Here is a 20,720-nt window from a genome sequence, read left to right as displayed (position 1 = left end):
CTTCTCCGGCTGAGGATGGCACGCCGCGGCTTAGTTAAAATACATTGTCAAGGTACAACAGCAGGAAGTTACTTGTGCCAGGGCTGGCATGCGGTCTTTAGCGACCAAACTAAAGGGATGTTACAAAGATTCCTCCTGGTCTTCCCCCAAGTCCCAGAGACAGTTTCTGCGGAGACGGAACTCCTTCACTGCCCTCGCTCCTCACTGACCAAGAGCCCCGCGGAGATGTTAGTTCCACCCCAACCTCCCATGGTCAGCCCCCCACCCCCACCCCCGTCCACACAGAGCTGTGATTCCCAGTCTCATTTTGACAGCATGGAATGTCCTCTTGATGCACAGGTTTCTCTGTATCAACGTGTCCCTCCTGCTCCTCCCTCTGACTCTGAGAAGGCTTTGCCTTTGTCTAGTCACAATTTTTTGTAGTGCTGCAAGTTCCGTCTCTGGAGCTTGTTTGCTGGGCAAAATTCCAAATGACTTCATGGGGACTCAGAAATGTGGGTGCTCACGAGGCCTCTCACAGCGCTGGGGCCCGGGCGGCATCCTGATCCTGCCTTTAGCACACCTGATGCTGATCAAATGACAGCAGGGACAACCCGTGACCGAGCAATGGGAACTAGGTCATGCTTTCTTGGCCTCGGCCCAAGGCTGCCCATCAGAAACCAACGTACACCGCTCCAGAGCTGGGGGACCATCTGAGAGCTCCCCACCTTTCATGGACAAATCTGGTGCGAGGACAGAGAGATCACTGTACCTGGCACAATGGCTTTTATAAAAAGAAAGATTTATCGGGTGGTGAAAACAGGGACATTTCTTTGCCCCCTTTGCCCTCGGCACAGCCCAGGCTCCCGTTTCCTGGCCCTCGTGACTGAGACAAAACAGGGCTGGACGCAAACAGAGGCTCCAACAGTCAACAGTCGACTCCCTGCGGGTCCTTCGGAGCTGCTGAGGATCCACCTCCGGGAGCGGGACCCTCTCCTCGGGTTCCCACGTGTCCACTGGCCAGTCACCACTAAGGAGCCAGTGCCGTGCTGAGGGGCAGGGGACGGCCCTGGCTTCTCCGCCTCTCACTCGTGGGGGCTTGACTCTCTGTTTTGTTTCTTTAGTATCACCTGGTAAAACCTGCATCTGTTTTCTTAAAAGATATTCTAGGATTTCGCTGCATTGACTAGTAATCGCACTTCAAGTTCGGACCTTAAATTCCTCTCCCCTCAACTCTCTGAGGCCACCTGGCTGGCCCTCGGGGAGCACCCGGGTCTGCAGCACCCCTCTGTCCCTGTGCCTTGGATGGACCACAGGCCACAGCCAAGAAGGTCCGTTTAGCACTTCTGTATTTACTGTAAGAATGATTGTATGAAGCCATTCACTGTAAATATGAGAAATTATAAATAAAGTTTTTCACGAGACTTTTATTTTTGGATGTGAGGTTGAAAGCACTACTACCGGCAAAGCCCTCTGTAGCTCCCTACGGTGGGAAGTACGATCAGAATGAACAACATGCCGTCTGCATCCGGGTCCTAGAGCCCGGCTCCGAGGGCAAACGCAGGACCCCTGGGCTGCGGATGGGGGCCCACGGCGTGTGCAGCCCAGGCTCCTCACAGCCGCTTGCTTAGTGGAGCGGGGAAGTCGAGTGATCGGGGAAAGGGCCCTGAAAAATAAGTCAGACTCAAACAGACGTTTGGAAAAGAGGGAGATGTTCTTAACCAAAGTGCCATGAACATAGGAAACGGGTCTTTCTTTCTCTCTCTTTTTTTAATCCTCACTTGAGGATATTTTTTCATTTATTTTCAGATAGAGTGGGAGGGTGAGATGAGAGAGAGAGACACACACACACACACACATTGATGTGAGAGAGACACATCAATTGGTTGCCTCCTGCACGAGCCCAACCAGGGCTGGGGACCAAACTGCAACCGAGGTACGTGCCCTTGACCAGAATTGAACCCGTGACTCTTTGGTCCAAGGGCCAACGCTCTAACCACTGAGCCAAACCGGCCAGAGCAGGAAATGGGTCTTATGTCCCTTTACTTTACTAGGAATTACACCTAGTAGGTTGGTAGCCTCTCTTGGTTGCCTGAATGTTACCTTATTTTGGATCCTTTTTGCAAAACATGCTACCACCCTCCATGTCATCTTTTGTCTAAGCCCAGACTGCGTCCTCTGGTCTGCGCAAGGAGGCAGTTGTCTAAGGCTTACAAACAGGCCCGCCATGGTTTGAGTTATTTAGAAAAGCTCTGGTTTTCACCTCCGTTGCCCCAGGAAGGACATGGGTGCAACAGAGGTCATCTCTCTTCTCCCTCCACAGCCTTCCCCACATGCCCTGGACTCAGATTCCCTTGCAGTGGGGACAGGAAGTGTGGCGGTGACAGCCATGGGTGGGCCCAGGAGATGCAAGTCCTCCTTCAGCCGGGCTGTTACCTCCTCGAAACCCAGCTAAATGGGCAATCTAGAGCACACAGTCCGGCAGAAACACAGTAAAATATAACGTAAGACATAAAATTTTAAAGTTCTAGTAGCCACGCCAAGAACAGTAGAGGAAACCAGGGACATTAATTGTAATATGTTTTATGTAACCCAACCGATCCGAAATACTATCATTTCAACGTGGAATCAATATTTTGATGTGAAATATTTTCATTTGTCTTTTTCATAGTATGTCTGAAATCTGGTGTGTATTTTACACTTCTAGCACATCTTAATTCAGATGCTAAATTTTCATTGAAAATATTTATCTTTAGACTTCATAAAATTTACAGTTGAAAAAGCAGATTCACATACTTACTCCAAATACACTCAAAACTTTTCCAAATAACTGAATCAATTATCAGCTTTTAAATGTAAACGTATTAAATTAAAATAAAATCAACTGAGTTTCTCCGTCTCCCTCACCACACTCCCGTGCTCAGCAGCCAGCTGTGGCCGGGGCCAGCCCAGCCACTGTGCAGATGTGCGATGCGAACCTTTCCCTTTGACAGACCGCTGAGAGGGTTACACCTAGAGGACTTTTACCCAAAAGTAAACCGTGGCTGAAAGCCTGGGAGTGGGGTGAGGGGTGGGGATAGGAGATAGAGGATAGGAGGTACAGGGAGGCGAATATGGGTGGTGGCAGAAAAGAGGGCAGACGGAAAATCAGGCCAAGACGAACAGACCAGCTGACCTAAGACCAGTTACCAATCCCCTCCCACCTCTTCCCTGGTTCAGGAAGGTGCACTCCCCCCTCCTTCCCCCCCCCACCCCCGGCCATGCCTCTTGGCCACACTCTGGGGTACAGGTGTTCAGCAGGGACTCCAGCCTGGGGCGTCCCAGTGCCTTATGGGGAGCTCGGGCTGTGGATACAAGGTCTCCTGGTTAACTGTAGAGGACCTGATGATATGGGCCCCTGGCCAAGTGCTAACTAAAACTCTGCCCAACCCCCATCTCCTTGGGCCTAACATTCCTGCACCTGACAAGGTGTCTCAACTTTTCTGCAGCCAGACAGCCCCAAGGGGACGAGCACCTGGAACTGAGTCTCTTGAGTTGTTGGCTGTGCTCTGTTAGAGCAAGCTGCCTGCCTGCCTTTGAGGTGTGGGGAGAAGTCCTGAGACCCATTTACAAGAGGAAACCAGACCTGGGGTCGCCTGTGGGGAAGCAGAGTGTCACCTGTGTCGTGGGCACCGTTCTGGCGTCACCATCCACGTCCACGCTGGAAATGGCCCAGGGTGTGGGGGAAGGGTGACAGTGCCACATGGGAGAACCCCCATGCCTCCCCCATGCCCTTTCATTGTAGAATGACTGGGCAGAGACAAGGGCCAAAGTACTTTGTGGTATGGACTGATCCCCATGAAGATGTATTGCAACCAGGTCAGCATATCATTATGACTGCAGGTCACCCAGGGATTCAGTATTGCCTCCCACTTGTATACCTTTGACTGTTTCAATGCACCTTCACTCCAACAACCCAGGGAAAGAGGAAGCACTGCCCTTATCTTGTAAGTGGGAAACTGCTTTAGGGCTCTGGCTCTGGGCTAAGCCAAGGTCGCACAGCTCCTGCAGGGCTAGGATCTCAGTGACTGTGGGACCCACCTTCCACGGCTCCAGTGACACGGAAACACCTTCTTGTAATAGAATTTGCTATGCTTATCTCAATCATGCCATAACCTCATAAAACCCCACAGCCTAAAGGCACTCAAGACATCTGTGCCAGTGATTTCTGGAAAGTCAACAACAACCTCCTGCCTCCAATCTGATTGGTAACATCAAACCCTGGCCTCTGTTCAGGAAAGTCTGACCAAGGACTGAGGACTGCGAGTGAGCACAGGAGTCAGCTCAGCTCCTGGGAGGTTGCCCTCACCTCTTGATTCAGCAGAACACATTCCCAAGGACACATTCATTGAACTTTCTCCTTTCCTAAGGCTGAACCAGAGAGAAGGAACACACACACACACACACACACACACAGTAAAATTCCATTTGTATAAAATTCCAAAATATGCCAACTAAACTATAGTGACAGAAAGCAGATCAGTGGTTGCCTGGGGATGAGGTGGGAGGAGATTGGGGTGTTGAAGGGATTGTGAAGGGGTACAAGAAATTGTTGAGGTAATGATGTGTTCAGTATCCTGATGGTGGTGATGGTTTTTCTACATATGTCAAAACTGTTCAAATTTTATACCTTAAATATGTGCCATATTTGTCTTATACCATTGATCCTTCAATAAACCTGCAAAAAAAAAAAAAAAGAGAGAGAGAGAGAGAGAAACAACCCCACACACAGTCAGCAACACCCTGCTTATGCTGGTATTTCCATTCAAGCTGATCCTCCTAGTCCCTCCAGATTCAGGAGAAGCTGCTGGTAGGAGCCCCAGATGAGCATGATCTCTCTTTACCCGGCTGGGTATGACCTCTCGTACTCTAAGTCAAAGTCATTATTTCTGCCTGAGTTCACTCATTTCAAATATTAACTTTTAATTACCTACAATGAAGACAACAAACATAGGGCCTATGGGTTCAAGGGCAGACTGAGACCTCTATAACAACTCCCTGTGGATGACAGTCAGTCGGTGTCTCTGGTGAGCCAGGTACCACAACCAGTTAGTTCATCGGCTGAAACTAGTTTCCCAAGATACCTAGACATCCAACAACAGCTCTTATGCATCTCAGTTTCTCTCCTTCCCAACTACCCAACACACAACCTTCTGAAAATCCTTCCTGAATATGGTACATCCTTGCTGTGGAGAACATGCATGGCTAGGAGCTCACCATTCTCTCCTAGCCACTGGGTGAAATATGGAATGATCTCCTGTGATACTGTGATATACTAAGAGATATATATTTGGTCCCCAGTTCCTGTCACAGAGTTCCTAAGTATTATTCATAGTAAGCTCCTAGGCCATACCGAAGTTTATGCTAAAGAGGTGATACTTGGATGGGGGTGCTGCTTGCCAGAGGAACCAACCAGATAATTAGTGGGCTGGAACTTTCAGCCCTACTCTGGACCTCCAGTGAGGGAAGAGGGGCTGGGAATTTAGTTCAATCACCAATGGCCAATGCTTTAGTCGATCATGCCTACATAGTGGAACCTCCACACAAACCTCAAGCACAGGCTCAGAGCTTTCAATACGTGAAGATGTTGGGAGGGGGTGCCTGGAGAGAGCACAGAAGCTGTGTATCCCTCCCCCACGCCCCGACCTACATACCTCTTCATCTGGCTGTCGCCTGTGCCCTTTGTAATATCCTTTATAATAAACTGGTAAATGTAAGTGAATGTGAGCTGTTCTAGCAAATTATCAGACCTGAGGCGGGATCATAGGAAACACACAATTTAAAGTTGGTTAGTCAGCCCTGGCCAGTTTGGCTCAGCGGTTAGAGCGTTGGCCTGTGGTCCGGAGAGACCCGGGTTCCGTTCCCGCTAAGGGCACGTACTTCGGTTGCAGTTTGTCCCCGGCCCTGGTTGGTCGTGTGGGTGGCAGCCACTCGATGTGTCCCTTCACGTCGATGTTTCTCTCTCTCTCTCCCTTCCTCTCTCTCCCTCCCACTCTATCTGTACAAAAATGGAAAAATATCCTCGGGTGAGGATAAAAATAAATAAATAAATAAAGTTGGTTAGTCAGATTAATGGAGTAAGCAAAAACAGCAGCAAAACTCATAGACACAGATAACAGAATGGTGATTGCCAAGGGAAAAGGCGTTGGGGGAAGGTACAAGAGGGTATGGGGGAGTAAATGAAGACGGAAGGAGACTTGACTTGGGGTCACACAATACAATATACAGTTGATGGATCCTAGAATTGTACACCTGAAACCTATACAATTTAATTAACCAGGGTCACCCCAATAAATTTAATAAAAAATACAACTGTGCATATGTGAAAATTTTAAAAAAAGGAGCCCTAGCCGGTTTGGCTCAGCGGTTAGAGCATTGGCCTGCGGTCCAGAGAGACCCGGGTTCAGTTTCCACTAAGGGCACGTACCTCGGTTGCGGTTTGTCCCTGGCCCTGGTTGGTCGTGCAGGTGGCAGCCATTCGCTGTGTCCCTTTCACGTTGATGTTTCTCTCTCTCTCTCTCTCTTCCTCCCACTCTGAACAAAAAATGGAAAAGTATCCTCTGGTGAGGATAAAAAAAAAAAAAAGTTGGTTAATCAGAGATACACGTGAGAACCTGCGATTTGCAATGGTGCCTGAAGTGGAGACAGTCTTGTGGAATTGAGCCCTTAATTTGTGGCGTCTGTACTAACTCCAGGCCTTTAGTGTCAGAATCGAGTTAAACTGCAGAACATCCATAGCTGGTGTCTACTGAGAACTGGAGAATTGCCTGGTGTGGAAAAACCCACACATTTGGTGTCAGAAGTGTTATAAACAAAGGAAAAGGCATTTTCCTTTATCTTGCTTCTATTATTCAAAGTAGTTTCCAACTGACTTCCTTTCTCAAACCTTCTTATTCAAAAGCAAAAATTTAATGAAATACTACTGTTTGCTAAGCACAGATTAATTAAGTGATGGGGATGCAACCATGATTTAGATAGAGTTCCTATATTCAATAATTGGTATTGTAATCTCACTTGGGGAGACACACGGAAACGACTAATCATAATACATAGAAGAGAAGACAATACTAAGTGTCCGTCAACAGAAGAATGGCTAAGCAAATTGTATATCTATAAGATGGAATACTACTCAGCAAGAAATTGCAAATTATTGATATACACAAAAACATGGATTAATCCCAGAAAATTATATTGGGTGAGAAGAGTCAGACACAAAAGAGTACATTCTGTTTTTCCATTTGTATGAAGTTCAGCAAGTGAAACTGATCTCTGGTCATAGAAGTTGGAACCAGTGGTCCTCTGTGGAAGGCAGGGAACCACTGGGGAAAAGGAAATATTCTATAGCTATATGATGGTTACACAAGTGTACACATTTGTCAAAGCTCATCTAATTAAACACGTAGAATCTGTGCATTTTACTGTATGCAACTGTTCTTTGATTTAAAAAATATGCGGAGAGATCGCAGTGGAGAAGGCCACTTGCCCTTTGGAGTCTGATCAGGAAAGACTTCACCAACAGACATTTGAGCAGGACCTTGGAGGAGATATAGGATGTTTTCTGCTTGGAACGAAAAACAAAGGCAAAAATGTAGAGGTCTGAGAGTCCACTGGGCATTGTAAGGAGAGGCCCAGGGATGTGTGTGAGAAAGTGTGGGGAGGGAGAGCAGGGAATGCTGGGAGGCAGGAAAAAGTGATTGGGATCAGATTGTGAAAGGTTTTGAAGAACATACACTTTCTAATAAAATCATAAAAGTGCCTAGATTATGGTTTTATCTGATTACATAAATAATATATGCTCATTGGAAAAATAAATAATAATTATGTATAATGCCAGAAGTCCCCATAATCCTATCTCCCCAAATAGTCATTGCTAACAATTTAATTTTCTCTTTTCACACTCTATGTGTGTGTGCATATTTTAATATTCATTTTTAAATTTTTAATGAAATGGACTAATAGGACACATATTGTATGGTCTATGAGGGCTAGGATCATACCTGTCTATTTTCACTCTTGTATTCTCAAAATCTAGCAGTGTCTAGCATGAGAAACATTTGTTGAATGGAAGAATGGTCTGTCCCTTGCCTTTGTTGTCAACATATTCCAAATACCTCACTCTTGTCAATGGCTGTAAAGTGTTCTGCTCTTTGCGGCAAAGCGCTATTGACAGACATCTGCTGTGGATTCCTTACAATGACCTGGGCCCGAGGCTAAGGCATAAGATTCCATTCTCATGTAGGCCTCCTGGCTAAGGCGACTAAATGACTCCATTTTTATCACCAATGGACCTTCCTCAGTAGTTTTCCAATAATAGGTTAATTAGCCCTAGAAGTAAAGAAATTTTGCCTAATATTATAGTTGCCCCACGTGTTGAGAGGTATTTGCAGTATCCAAGTATTGGAAACTGCAAATCATGAGCCCAGTGAATAATGCTAATTCTGATTTCTGTAATCTCTGTCATACCCACTATTGTACCGGTCCCCTGAGCGGGGGTGTCAAAAGGGGGATGGGGCTTCTGTCTTTAAAATTGGAGGAGCAAGAAGAATCAGGGCCGAGGATCTGGGGAAGCTGAACCCCCCCAGCCCGCTGGCGAGAATGAAGCGCTCCTTTACAATTTGGTTGTGCGTGTCCGGTTATCTCGCTGACACATTACATTTGGAGGCCCCAGCGAGATTCCTGGTGTGTTGTGACACCAAGGACTAGACACCTAGGATGGGCAGCCTCTCCCGATTCGGCCGCTGGACCCCTACAGATCTGAGGGGAGGTGCCCCCTGAGTTCCAGGGTCCCGAAGATCCTACTTGGGTTTCCGACAAGTGGCTGGGAGACACCAAGACGTCCCCAAAAGATTGAAGGAGACCTGGTAAAGCCTCCGGAAGCGAGTTCTGGGTGACCGGTCTATCTGGATGAGAGTGAGAGGGCCGGACGCTGCGCAGCCTCTCCTCTTCTGGAAATTCCCCTGAGACGTTAGGTGGGGTTCAAATCTGGCAAATTCTGGTTCAAATCTGAAAAGTTCTGTTCATTCAGACCCGCCACTGGGGCGGAAGGGGAGACTGATCACTTCCCAAGTGGCATAGGCGCTGCTCAGGAGAGGGAATTTCTGGAAGGAAATTCAAATGGTGTGTGGGTGTGACTGTGTGAATACAATTGTGTGTGAGTGACCGTGCTGCACGATGCTTGCTACGAAGCCTGTGTGAGTCCTCACCCGCGAGGGGAGCGGCCAGGCGGACGAAGTCAAAGTTTCTGTCTTGTGTGTCTTCCCTCGTTTTTGTCCTTGTCCGCCTCCCTACTGTGTCTCCTTCAACTTTGTTATGGTTAGTCTAACCATAGCAGCCCTAGCACATGGGCTGCACATTGAAACATTCTCAGAGAAGGATTTGAGGAAGGTTCTGATTAGGGCACAAATACTGGTAGTGGGCCCCAGACTGGGCCCCAAGAGAAATCTGGGCAAAGGTAGGGAAGTGCCTGCGAGGCAGAGATACAGCAAAAGGCCCGAACAAGTTTCTGGCTCAAACATTTATTCTTTGGGCCCTAATTAGAGATCGCCTTGATCCTGTGCAGGAGGCTAATAAGGTGGGGAAGCAAGGTGTAGTGAAAGACTCGAGGAAAGCTGAGAAAGGCTATGAGTCCCTTAAAGACTCCCCCACTGTCTTGCGCTACAGCTGTGATAATATTTGGGCTCTGAAGGCCTGGAAGGAGATTCCAACAAAAGGGAACTATTCGCTAGATTGTACATCCATCAGACAAGGACCCGAAGAGCCATATCAAGATTTTGTAGGTCGGTTGCTACAGGGAGTTAACAGAGTAATAAGTGATTCAGGGGCCGTCCCTGCCGGTGGGCTACGCTGTGTGTCCTGCATGGTGCCCACGTGTCAGGACTGTGGTCCGGTGTGGAGAGCCCCTCATCCTGGGAAAGTAGGGTGGTGGGCGGGCGCACAGGCACTCATCCGGAGGCCACAGGGTTCCCTGGGGAGGGCAGTCAGGCTACAGAAGGGGCGTGTTCCTTCAGTGCCAGCCCAGGTAGGTCATCTGTCTGCTGCCCCAGGTTTGGCAGCAGCAAGTTTCCAATAGGCTTCTCTGAACTTTGAGGAGTTGAAAATAGGGATCCCAGGCATGGGTGCGAAGTACTCTTAGAGAGAATGGAAATATACTCTGCCCCAAATAACATGTGTGCTAGGATGACGCTCCCCTTTCCTGCATCCTTTTAAAAACCTGGGGTCAGAGGAAATTTTCCCATCCCTCTGTCCACAGTGGGACCCAAATACTGCCAGGGGGAGGGCTTCCTTGGACACTTTTCGTGTTCTCCTGTTAGGCCTAAAGGCCCAATTGGTTGAAATAGCTCAAAAGGTATATAATAATAATGACACTCCTAGGAAAAAACAAGACAAAAGAATAGCAAAGGTAATAGTAGCAGCCTTAAGGGAAACAGGGCCCATGGAGAAGGATCACCCTATGAAGGTTCAGAATGGCAGGCTTAGGTCCCGATTAGGGATAGAAAAGATAAGGGCAAAGTCAGGTATAGAGGAACAAATTAAAGAGCTGTCCTTGACTTGGACAATAGGGGACAAACTAGTTACTTTCCTATTAGATATTGGTGCAGCAGACTCAGTCCTGACTGAGCCAATGGGCCCCTAATCTACCCCTGGACTTCAAAGAACACTATAGACCTTGGAAAAAATACTGTGACTCATTCGTTTCTGGTCATGCCAAGTGCCCATACCCTCTACTCGGACGTGATCTTCTCCAGTGATTGTTCAATTCCTGGCCACTGGAATTCCAGGCCAGCCCCATATCAAGTTCCACAAGGTGCTGGCCATTAATCCTTCCAGCCTGCCTCCAAATGATGACCAGGAGAAACCTCTACAGGACTGCCTGGAGGTAATCAACATAGTGCAGATGGTCCGCACAGACCTCATGGATGTTCCACTGCCATCACAGACGGGAGCAATTATGTCCAGGAAGAAATCAGGTATGCTGGGGCAGCAATAGTAACTCAGGACCGTGTCATCTGGTCACAGTACTTGAATAGGGGAATTTCAGCTCAACAGGCTAAACTCATAGCCCTAATCCAGGCTCTCTGATGGAGCAAGAAAAATCTGCTGCAGATCAGAAAATTTGGGAGGCAGATCTAAAACCAGTGGGGCCTCTCCAGATGCACTAGGTCAGAAAATGACTTAGCCAAGCAGAAACAAGCCATAAAGGAATTCAATGGATGATGGTCACTGCCTGATGGGAGGCTGTTAGTCCTAGAGGCTCTAGGTCGGACTTTAGTCAACCAGCTGCACCAGACTACCCACTTAGGTTACACCAAGCTTACTGAACTCCTGAGAGACAGGTAATGTCCAGGGTCACAGAGAAAGGGAGAAGGCAGAGGGAAGCAGCTATGTGTAGGTCTGAGTAGGGAGGAGGAAAATGAAAGCTGGGGGATGTGCAGACATCAGGTGGACGGAGCAAGCTCTCAGGTTAATGTCAGGGGAAGGACGAGGAAAGTCACAGAGGGTCTATGTAAGTTAAAGAAGGATTCTGTAGAGAGAGGAGATAAGAAAGGATAAAAGAAAGGGACATACATATTACAGAAAGACAGGACATTAGAGGAATACTCAAGAAGGGAAGAAAATAGGATTCTGAGAGAGGGAGAGCTTGCCCCTGATAATGGAATAACAGTCTAGGATATACTAAAGGGAGTAACAGGTTTAGGCTACTCCTGACCCTTGGATCAGACAATGGCCCCACCTTTATAGCAAAGAAATCATAGGATATCTCTAAAGGGTTAGATATAAATTGGAAGCTCAATTGTGCTTACCGCCCACAGAGTTCCAGGCAGATAGAGCACATGAACAGGACCTTAAAGGAAACCATAACCAAATTTACTTTAGAAACCGGTGAAAATTAGACTACTCTGCTCCCCTTGCCCTCTTATAGTTCTTGCAGGCCCTGCAGTCTGCCCACAAAGCTGCCCATAAACACGTCTGCGATGCCCTGCCTGTGCCGACCTCAGACCCTGTGCACCCTTTCCAGCCTGGGAACTCGATATGGGTAAAGAAGTTCACCACCCAGGCACTAACTCCGGCCTGGAAGGGACTATATACTGTCATCCTGCCTGCACCAACGGATATCAAGGTCAATGCATCCCAATCTGGCAGCACCGTTCCCGGCTGAGGGGGGGGGAAGCAAAATGGACGGTTCAGGCCTCTCCAGATAAGACTCTTGCATTTATCAGGACTTTGATTTTTCTGGTTATGACTGCTCAGGGAAATCCTTACAGACCTGGGCCCCAATGGAACTGGGAACTTAGAAATGGTCCTACAGAACAGGAGAGGATTAGACCTCTTATCTCTTAAGGAAGAAGGATTATGTGTTGCACTGAGAGAAAAATGCTGTTTTTATGCAAATAATTCAGGGATTATTCAAGTTTACCACTAGTTAGGAAAAATATTGAGGAACAAGAAAGAAAAAGGCGACAATCTGAAAATTGGTTCACAACTCTATTATCCGCCATTGCCAACCCTCTTGCTATATTATGTTTACTCCTAGCCTGTGGGTCATGTCTAATAAACTAAGTCGAAGTAAACGATGTGACTTGTCAGGAAAACCAGTGGGCCTGAGACTAAGGCGACTAAATGACTCCATTTTTTATCATCAATGGACCTTCCTCAATAGTTTTCCAATAATAGGTTAATTACCCCTAGAAGTCAAAAAATTTTGCCTAAGATTATAGTTGCCCTACGTGTTGGGAGGTATTTGCAGTTTCCAAGTATTGGAAACTTCAAATCATGAGCCCAGTGAATAATGCTGATTTTGACTTCTGTAATTGCTGTCACACCCACTATTGTACTGGTCCTGGGGGGGGGGGGGGGCAAAAGGTGGATGGGGCATCTGTCTTTAAAATCGGAGGAGCAAGAAGAATCAGGGCTGAGGATCTGGGGAAGCCGTACCTCTCCAGCCCGCCGGTGTAATGAAGTGCTCCTTTACAATTCGGCTGTGCGTCTCTGGTTATCTTGCTGACACGTTACAACGATTGCAAGGCTGTAGTAAGATCCTCATATGCTTGGCTGTATTTACATAGGATAAATTCCCAGAAAGGGAATTGCTGGTTCAAAATATGCACACCTCAAAATTTTATAAATATAATAGATTTTGCTAAATGACCACCTAAAGGGTTGTACTGATTTGCTTTCTCACAACCATATGCTCAACAATCCTTGATATTGTCAATCTTTTTCTTCTTTGACAATATGGTAATCTAAAAATTATTTGCTTGTTTTGTATTTCTTCTATTAATGATTTAGCATTTTATCTTATGTTTATTGACTACTGCATTTTTTTGTGAATTACAATTATGTTCTTTGATAATTTTGTATACCATAGGTGACAACTCTTTGTAATATATGCCAAAAATATTTCTCCCAGTCTTCTTTGTTTTAGGATATCCTAGCTGCAATTTTCAATTTTATGTACTCAAGTCTGTCCATTTTTCCCCTTTGTGATTTGTAGCCTCTGTGCAGTGCTGAGAAATACTCTGCATCTTAAGATTATTAAATTATTCTAATATTGTCCTAGTTATTTTATGGCTTTATTTCTTGCATTTGAATTTTCAATATGTCTAGATTTTATTTTATAGTAAAAGTAAGGAAAAAAAACCTAGCTTTACTTTTTTCCTCCCAAATACAATAAAATAAATCACTAAACAGTCCATTTATTGAGAAGCTGATCCTTTTCCCCACTAATTCGAAATGCCAGTTTTATTATATGCCAGATTCTCAGCTATACAGCAGCCTGTTCTGGAACTTTCTATCCATATCCATTGTTGTAGATTTATGTATACTTTGGTATCCAACAGGGTAAACATAGAAACATTTTAGATATGTTTTATTCTCTGAAAGTAGCATTGTTATCAATCCAATGTAGAAATCAGGTAAATTAACACACAGGATACAAGTTCATTTATCACATTAAAAAATTTTAAATATTAATATACTGGGATTCTTTCATAGTGTGTTAAATAGTCATTTAATATGGAGAATCATCTTTTCATTCACGATAATTTTTGTTCAGTTATTACAGAACAAAAAGTTTTGAGTGTAATGAGATTCTATATTAATTGCCTATAAACACATTCTCAATAAGCATGTACATTTTTTTTTTTATCCTCACCCAAGGACATTTTTCCATTTTTGGTCAGATAGAGTGGGAGGGAGGGAGAGGAAGAAAGAGGGAGAACATCAACGTGAAAGGGACACATTGAGTGGCTGCCTCCCGCACGACTTTAATCAGGGCCGGGGACGAATCACAACCAAGGTACGTGCCCTTGAGCGGAACTGAACCCGCAACTCCCTGGTCCACGGACCGATGCTCTAACCAGTGAGCAAAACTGGCCAGGGCAAGCATGTACATTTTTATAATGCTTTCCTTTTACCTTGTGTTTGTTTTTATTTTATTTACTGAAATGTAATTTTGTTTCTGTTGCCTCAACAATTTTGGGTTTGTAGTTTAAATGTCTTTATCACATTTTTATAGTAGCTCATTTTTGTTGTGTTTTTCAAAAGTACTGATCTGTGATGGATTAGAACATTTAAAAAAAAAAAAGTTCTTCAGCCCGGCAGGTGTGGCTCAGTGGATTGAGCGACATCCTATGGACTGAGACATCCTGGTGTGATTCCTGGTCAGGGCACATGCCTGGGTTGTGGTTTTGATCCCCAGTAGGGGGGCGTGCAGGAGGCAGCCAATCAATGTTTCTCCCTCACATCGATTTCTATCTCTTCCTTCCTCTCTCTAAAAAAACAAACAAAAAAAATCAATAAGAAAAATAGTTCTTCACTTCAGATAGTTTGAGAAGCAAACTAGTTCTAGAGTCAATTTCAATTTTTAATTCTTTGCTGCTTGTATAGAAAAACATGATTTTTGTTGTTGTTATTGATCTTGAATCCTATAACTTTGCTAAAGTCACTAATTAGCTCTAGTCTCCTTTTTGTAGCTTCCTTAGAATTTTCTATACTGATAATCATATCATCTGAAAATAAAGAATTGCATTTTTTTCTTTCCAATCTGTATGACTTATTTTTCTTGTCATTTGCACTAGTTACAATGTTGAATAAAAGTGGTTATAAGAGTGGATATCCTTGCCTTGTTTCTAATCTTAGTGGAGAAAATATTCAGTCTTCTATCATTTTAAGTATGGCTTTAGCTGTAGGTTTTACATAGATGCTCCCTTTTCCTTTTTATCCTAGTCCCATTTGTTGAGAAGTTGTTGTTTTTCTAAATCAAAAAATGAGTGAGTGTTTGGCCGGTGTGGCTCAGTGGTTGAGCGTTGACCCATGCACCAAGAGGTCGCTAGCTCAATTCCCAGTCAGGACACATGCCCAGATTGTGGGCCATGTCCCCAATGGGGGGCATGTATGAGGCAGCCAAATGATGTTCTCTCTCATCAATGTTTCTATTTCTCTCTCCCTCTCACTTCCTCTCTTTCTAAAATCAGTAAAAGGGAAAAAAAATTTTTTAAAAAAAGAGTGATAAAGGAGGAGGAGGTCAATGGAGGAAAAAGGGGGATATCTGTAATACTTTCAACAATGAAAATAAAGTCTTTAAATAATATACATAAATTCTCCAATAAAGGTAAAAGTTCCCTAAAAAAACACAAAAGAGTGATAGATTTTGTTTAAAACTTTTCTGCATCTATTGACGTGATCATGTTTGTTTGTTTTAGTCTATTAATGTGGTGAACTGAATGATATTTGTATGTTAAACCAATCTTGTATTATTGGGATAAACTCCACTTGGTCATATGTATTATACCTTTTATATATTACTGGATTCCATTTGCTAAAACATTATTGAGAATTTTTACATGTTTATTCATGATAGATATTTGTCCATTTGATCTAAGTGTTTATTAGCTTTAAGTTTTTTATAATATTCCCTCTTTATTTAATAATGTGGGATCTGGAGTGATGTCTCTTCCCATTTGATATTCATAATTTGTGCCTTCTCTCTTTTTCCCTTATCAATCTGACCAGAGCTTTATCAAGTGTATTGATTTTTCTCAAAGAACCAGAGTTTTGTTTTATTGATTTTCTCCAGTTTTTATGCCTTCTAATTTTTGCTATTCTCTTCATTACTTCCTATCTTCTGCTTATTTTAGCTTTAGCTCGCTCCTCTTTTTCTAGTTTCTTAAGTAGAAGCTATGCCATTGATTTTAAACATTTTTACTTATCTAATAAGTACTTAATGCTCAAAATTTCCCATTCTATCCCTTCCTTAGGACTTTGCTTTGACAACTCTTCCCCCTCTCTCCTGCATCATCAATGTTTCCCTTCCCACTGAATCATTTTCCTCTTTATATAAACATGTTGTTATAGTATAGGACGAAAAAAAGAAAAATACCCTCTCTTGTCCCCTTGCCCCCACATCCTCCTTAGGTTATCATACCATTCCCCTATTATAATTATATGGTTATCTATACTCTATGTGCCTGCCTACTTCTTTAAAAAAAAATTTTTTTTCTTTTTGCCCTGACTGGTTTGGCTCAGTGGTTAGAGTGTCAGCCTGTGGACCAATGAGTCACACATTCAATTCCGGTCAAGGGCATGTACCTCAGCTGTGGTTTGTCCCCGGCCCTGACCGGGGCCATGCAGGAGGCAACCAGTCCATGTGTCCCTCTCACATCAATATTTCTCTCTCTCCCTCCCTCCCACTCTATAAATAGAAAAATATCCTCCAGTGCATGGATTGATGCTCAACTACTGAGCCGCACCAGCCAGGCCTTGTCTACTTCTTTATCTCTCAATCTCTATAATCCACTCCATTCAGATCTTCTCCCCGACACAGAAATTGCTTTTATCAAGACCACCCAGCAAACCTCTCTCTCTATATGCAACGATCAATTCTCACTCTGCACCATATTCATCATTCAGCAGCATTTGATATACTTTCCCCTGGCTCTCAGGCCACCACCCTTTCCTGGTTTTTCTTCTTTCCTCAGTGACAAGCCCACCTCCCTTTTCCAACCTCTCAATTTGAGTGCCCCAGGGTTGTCCCCAGTTCCTACCTTTTCCTCTTGATCTACATTCATTACCCAGGTGTCCTTCACCCACTCTTAAAATTTTAAGTACCATTTTATGTATTGGAACTATTCTATATTATTTCAAAATTTGTAGTGCATTTTGTAGTTGCCTTAAAGTAATACTTATGTGTTTTAATCTGGGCAGTTAGAGTAAATGTTCCACGAGGACAAAGATCTCTACCACCTTGTTATTTCTTTTCCATCCTTTGTCTGTGCATGGTAAGCCCTGATTAAAGCTGTCAACTCCATCTCCGATTGTGCTCAAGCACTGAAAAACATACAATTTTACTACTGGTAGAAGAAGCAGGGTTTACAGTTATCCAAACTTAAGCAGCAAGTATAACCTACAAGTTATTGAGCCTTGAAGCCAGGACCTGCTCAGGGCTCATAGTCTATTATGGTCACCTTACAGTGTGTCAAACCACAATCTTTCCACGGAGATTGAGACCATAAGCCGGTCAAGTAGTTCCTTCTTTTTTTTCTCTTTTTATTGATGTTAGAAAGAGAGTGAAAGGGAGAGATAGAAACATCGATGAGAGAGAACATCGACTGGCTGCCTCCTGCATGCCCCCCCTGGGGATTGGGCCCACAACCTAGGCATATACCCTGACCGGGAATCAAACTGGCGACCTCTTGGTGCATGGGTTGATGCTCAACCACTGAGCCACACCGGCCAGGCCAAGTAGTTTCTTCTTTTCAGCATTTTCAATGAGGTGAAGGTAAAATAGACACTTCTTTCCACTGGCGGTTTCTCATGTGGTGACGCTGGTCACAGGGATATCCCTGCTCCAACTAAATACCAAAGAAATAACACTTAAACTAGAGCCACAATTTCAGTGTACAAGAGCCCACAAAAGTGTACACAAATCTGGGCTGTTACCTGAACAATGTACACCTCTCCCACTGTCTTACAAGTTAGGAGCAAACAGCCCTTGGTCCCTGAGGATATTTCATCTAATAACAGTCAGCATAAACCTGGAGCAGCCTCATTGCAAAGCGGAGTGAACAAGCATCGCATGGTTCTGAGTTTCAGGCCACAACAGTCTCTGTGCAGCCTTTCTGATGGTAAAGGCCAAGCTCGACCTCTTAGTTACATTGCCTCCTTACCAAGGGGAAAAAAAACAAAAGGTCTCTATAGGTTGCTCAGGGTCACTGGGTAGAAATCAAACGATACTCTCCCTGTCAATCAACCCCCGTCTTTAGCCACGATTATATGATATTTTATAAATTCACTATTTTACACTTAGATTTTTCAAAGTGAGGTTCCAGGATCTTTGAGGATGCTCCTCCATGTGGTTTAAGACATCTCAAGGAGCTTCTGTGCACCAAACACAGAATGAAATAGGCCTTCTGATTTTAAATCAGATAACAAAGATTTATCTTTGAACAAAGCTTCAGACCTGACCAGTCATAAGTAACAGAATGTACAGCCAAGTTTTATAAAGGACAAAAACTGCAATAACAGATACTGGAGGATACATTATTCCAAAAAAGAGGAAACCTGGAAAATGAGTAGTGCCAAACAATGTTTTTATTGTTCACTAAAAAGTACAGGTCTGGAAAGAGTCTATTGCATTGTGTTTTGACTGCAAGGTCTGATATTACAACTATATACAACAACAGTACAACATATTAAATGATACATATTGTACACAGAGATAGTACCCACCTTTCTAAACACTAAAATTTAACAGAATGAAGTAAAAAAGCCTTTTACAAAATGAGAAATGTAAACACTGCGATCATAAACAAAGTACTCTAAGCAAAGCACTTCACAATTGTTTTGTTGCGACATCTACTCTGTCTACCTAGAATTAGGAACGGCGGGGACCAGGAGAAACAGCTAACGCAGTGCTCTCAAGCACTTCTTGAGAGTGCTATCACTCTATGGATAAGAACACCTAGCATTTTTTAATGAATCTGACACTCTCAGCAAACACTGAAATGTGCTTGAGCATAAAGATATTAACTTTCGGAACAAAAGCCATTTTCTGTGTAGTCTGCAGATATCATCATCTATTCCTTCCAGCTATGTTTTCATTAAGATGCACCTAAAGAGGATATCCTGCCAGTTAGGCAGGCCACGACGGAGGTAACAATACTTCTCCAGTTACTACCACTAACTCAAATGAATTAAAAATAAATACAAATTTATTAGAGAGCAACAAAATCAATCTCTACTATTCACATGGCAACATATTCAAGAGCTCAACATTATTCACATTCCAAGGTCAACTTTACTATGCCTACCTTTCTCTCCAAACTGAGAAAGCTCTGTGTGGAGAGCATACAACATCAACACCACCTGCCCCGCTCCAAATACTATCAGGGATCAGAAAGCTCATTATAGACAAAAAAATTTTTTAATTGCATCTCAATATACATACAGCAACAGAGGAAGGCTACATGCTCCCTCTGGGCTTCCTTGGCATCAGGCAAAGCGAGGCTATAAGGCTATTTGCAACAACAGTGCCTAAACTAACTATGGCAATGCTCACATTCTACAAGAAATCTGGATCACAAAGTTCCTTTATTTATAGGTAATTAAGGATTATTTAATTAAGGATTATTAAATAACTTCCTGAACTAAGACAACAGTCTCACCATCAAAGAAAATTTTCTTCTCACTTGAGAAGTTTTCATAAGTGAGATTTTATAATATCTCAGTTTCTTTCCTTAATATTAAACTATCAATGCACAGAGGACATCCTTAGAGGTCACGTATGAATAATATTAATATTCTCAGATTTTTCTACACTTCACAGATCAACAAATATTTTATCTGACTATCCACTTAAGAGATTTGTAAGTCAATAGTAGTAATCAACTATGTCTTTTTCTTATTCTGTTCATCAAAAAATACCATGTTCCAAAGAAATAAAGCCCAGTTCGGGGGAAATCTTGTTCCCCTCAACTCTGCATAGTAAATTTCACCCTTTGGTCTATGTTCTTGACTTTTCCTATGACTCTTCTAGTCTAAGGAAAATCTTAGAATAAAGGTAGAAAATTGCAAACTCCAACGGAAGCATTGGTGTTAGTACTGAAGTAGACTTTCGGGGTCTTATAATTGCTTATGAGACTATTTACAGCCTTGCTAGAAACACCACTGCTCCTGAATCCCTAGATTGAGAAATTCTAGTAATTTAAACACAGGAGGGGATTTCATTGAGAAAGGTTTAGTTCAAATGTAAGGTTCTGGTCCCTGGAATGATGATGAGTGACTAGCCCAAAATACTGGCCACGTTTCAATTTTGAACAAGTTCATGACTCTTCCCTGCTACCGTCTGTCAGATTCTTCCATCTGCCACGTCACTGGGAGCCCAGCCCCTGCTGCTCTGATTTCATTCGGATGTTCTACTGCACATATGGGATTCGCTGAGGTTATCACTTCAGTGTGCAGAAAATTTCCATTTCACACCATCAGCTTCCTAAAAGCCATCAACTGGGAACAATTTCTAGTGACTAAAGGCACAATTCACTGGCATTTCCTCTTTATAAAGGAAATCAAAAAGGTTGTTTAGAAGTTGGTATCCCTATAAAAGGAATGAAGTATCTGCTACCAAAACTCAGACATTTACTAGATCTATATAGACTAGGTAGATTATGTAAAAGCATGAATTTGGCAGTTGAAAACATATTTCCAAT

The 20,720-nt window shown here is 43.7% G+C and overlaps 1 protein-coding gene across 4 annotated transcripts in view; it reads right to left on the bottom strand.

Annotated features, from left to right (window-relative positions):
• APH1B (aph-1 homolog B, gamma-secretase subunit) overlaps positions 1-20,720 on the bottom strand; it is a 59,411-nt gene that overhangs the window by 2,163 nt on the left and 36,528 nt on the right. Inside the window, exon 7 of one of the 4 annotated variants that reach the window (XM_036260767.1) lies at positions 1,409-1,645. The exons of 2 other annotated variants lie outside the window; for them this stretch is intronic. The gene's annotated coding sequence lies outside the window, so the exon portion shown is untranslated. Of the gene's footprint in view, positions 1-1,408; positions 1,646-17,718; positions 17,868-20,720 lie in introns of those variants that run through there. One more of the 4 variants, XM_036260748.1, reaches the window with a different exon arrangement.

This window comes from Molossus molossus, unplaced genomic scaffold (assembly GCF_014108415.1).
Source record: "Molossus molossus isolate mMolMol1 unplaced genomic scaffold, mMolMol1.p scaffold_m16_p_1, whole genome shotgun sequence".
NCBI lineage: Eukaryota > Metazoa > Chordata > Mammalia > Chiroptera > Molossidae > Molossus > Molossus molossus.
This window is presented reverse-complemented; position numbering and strand designations above follow the sequence as displayed.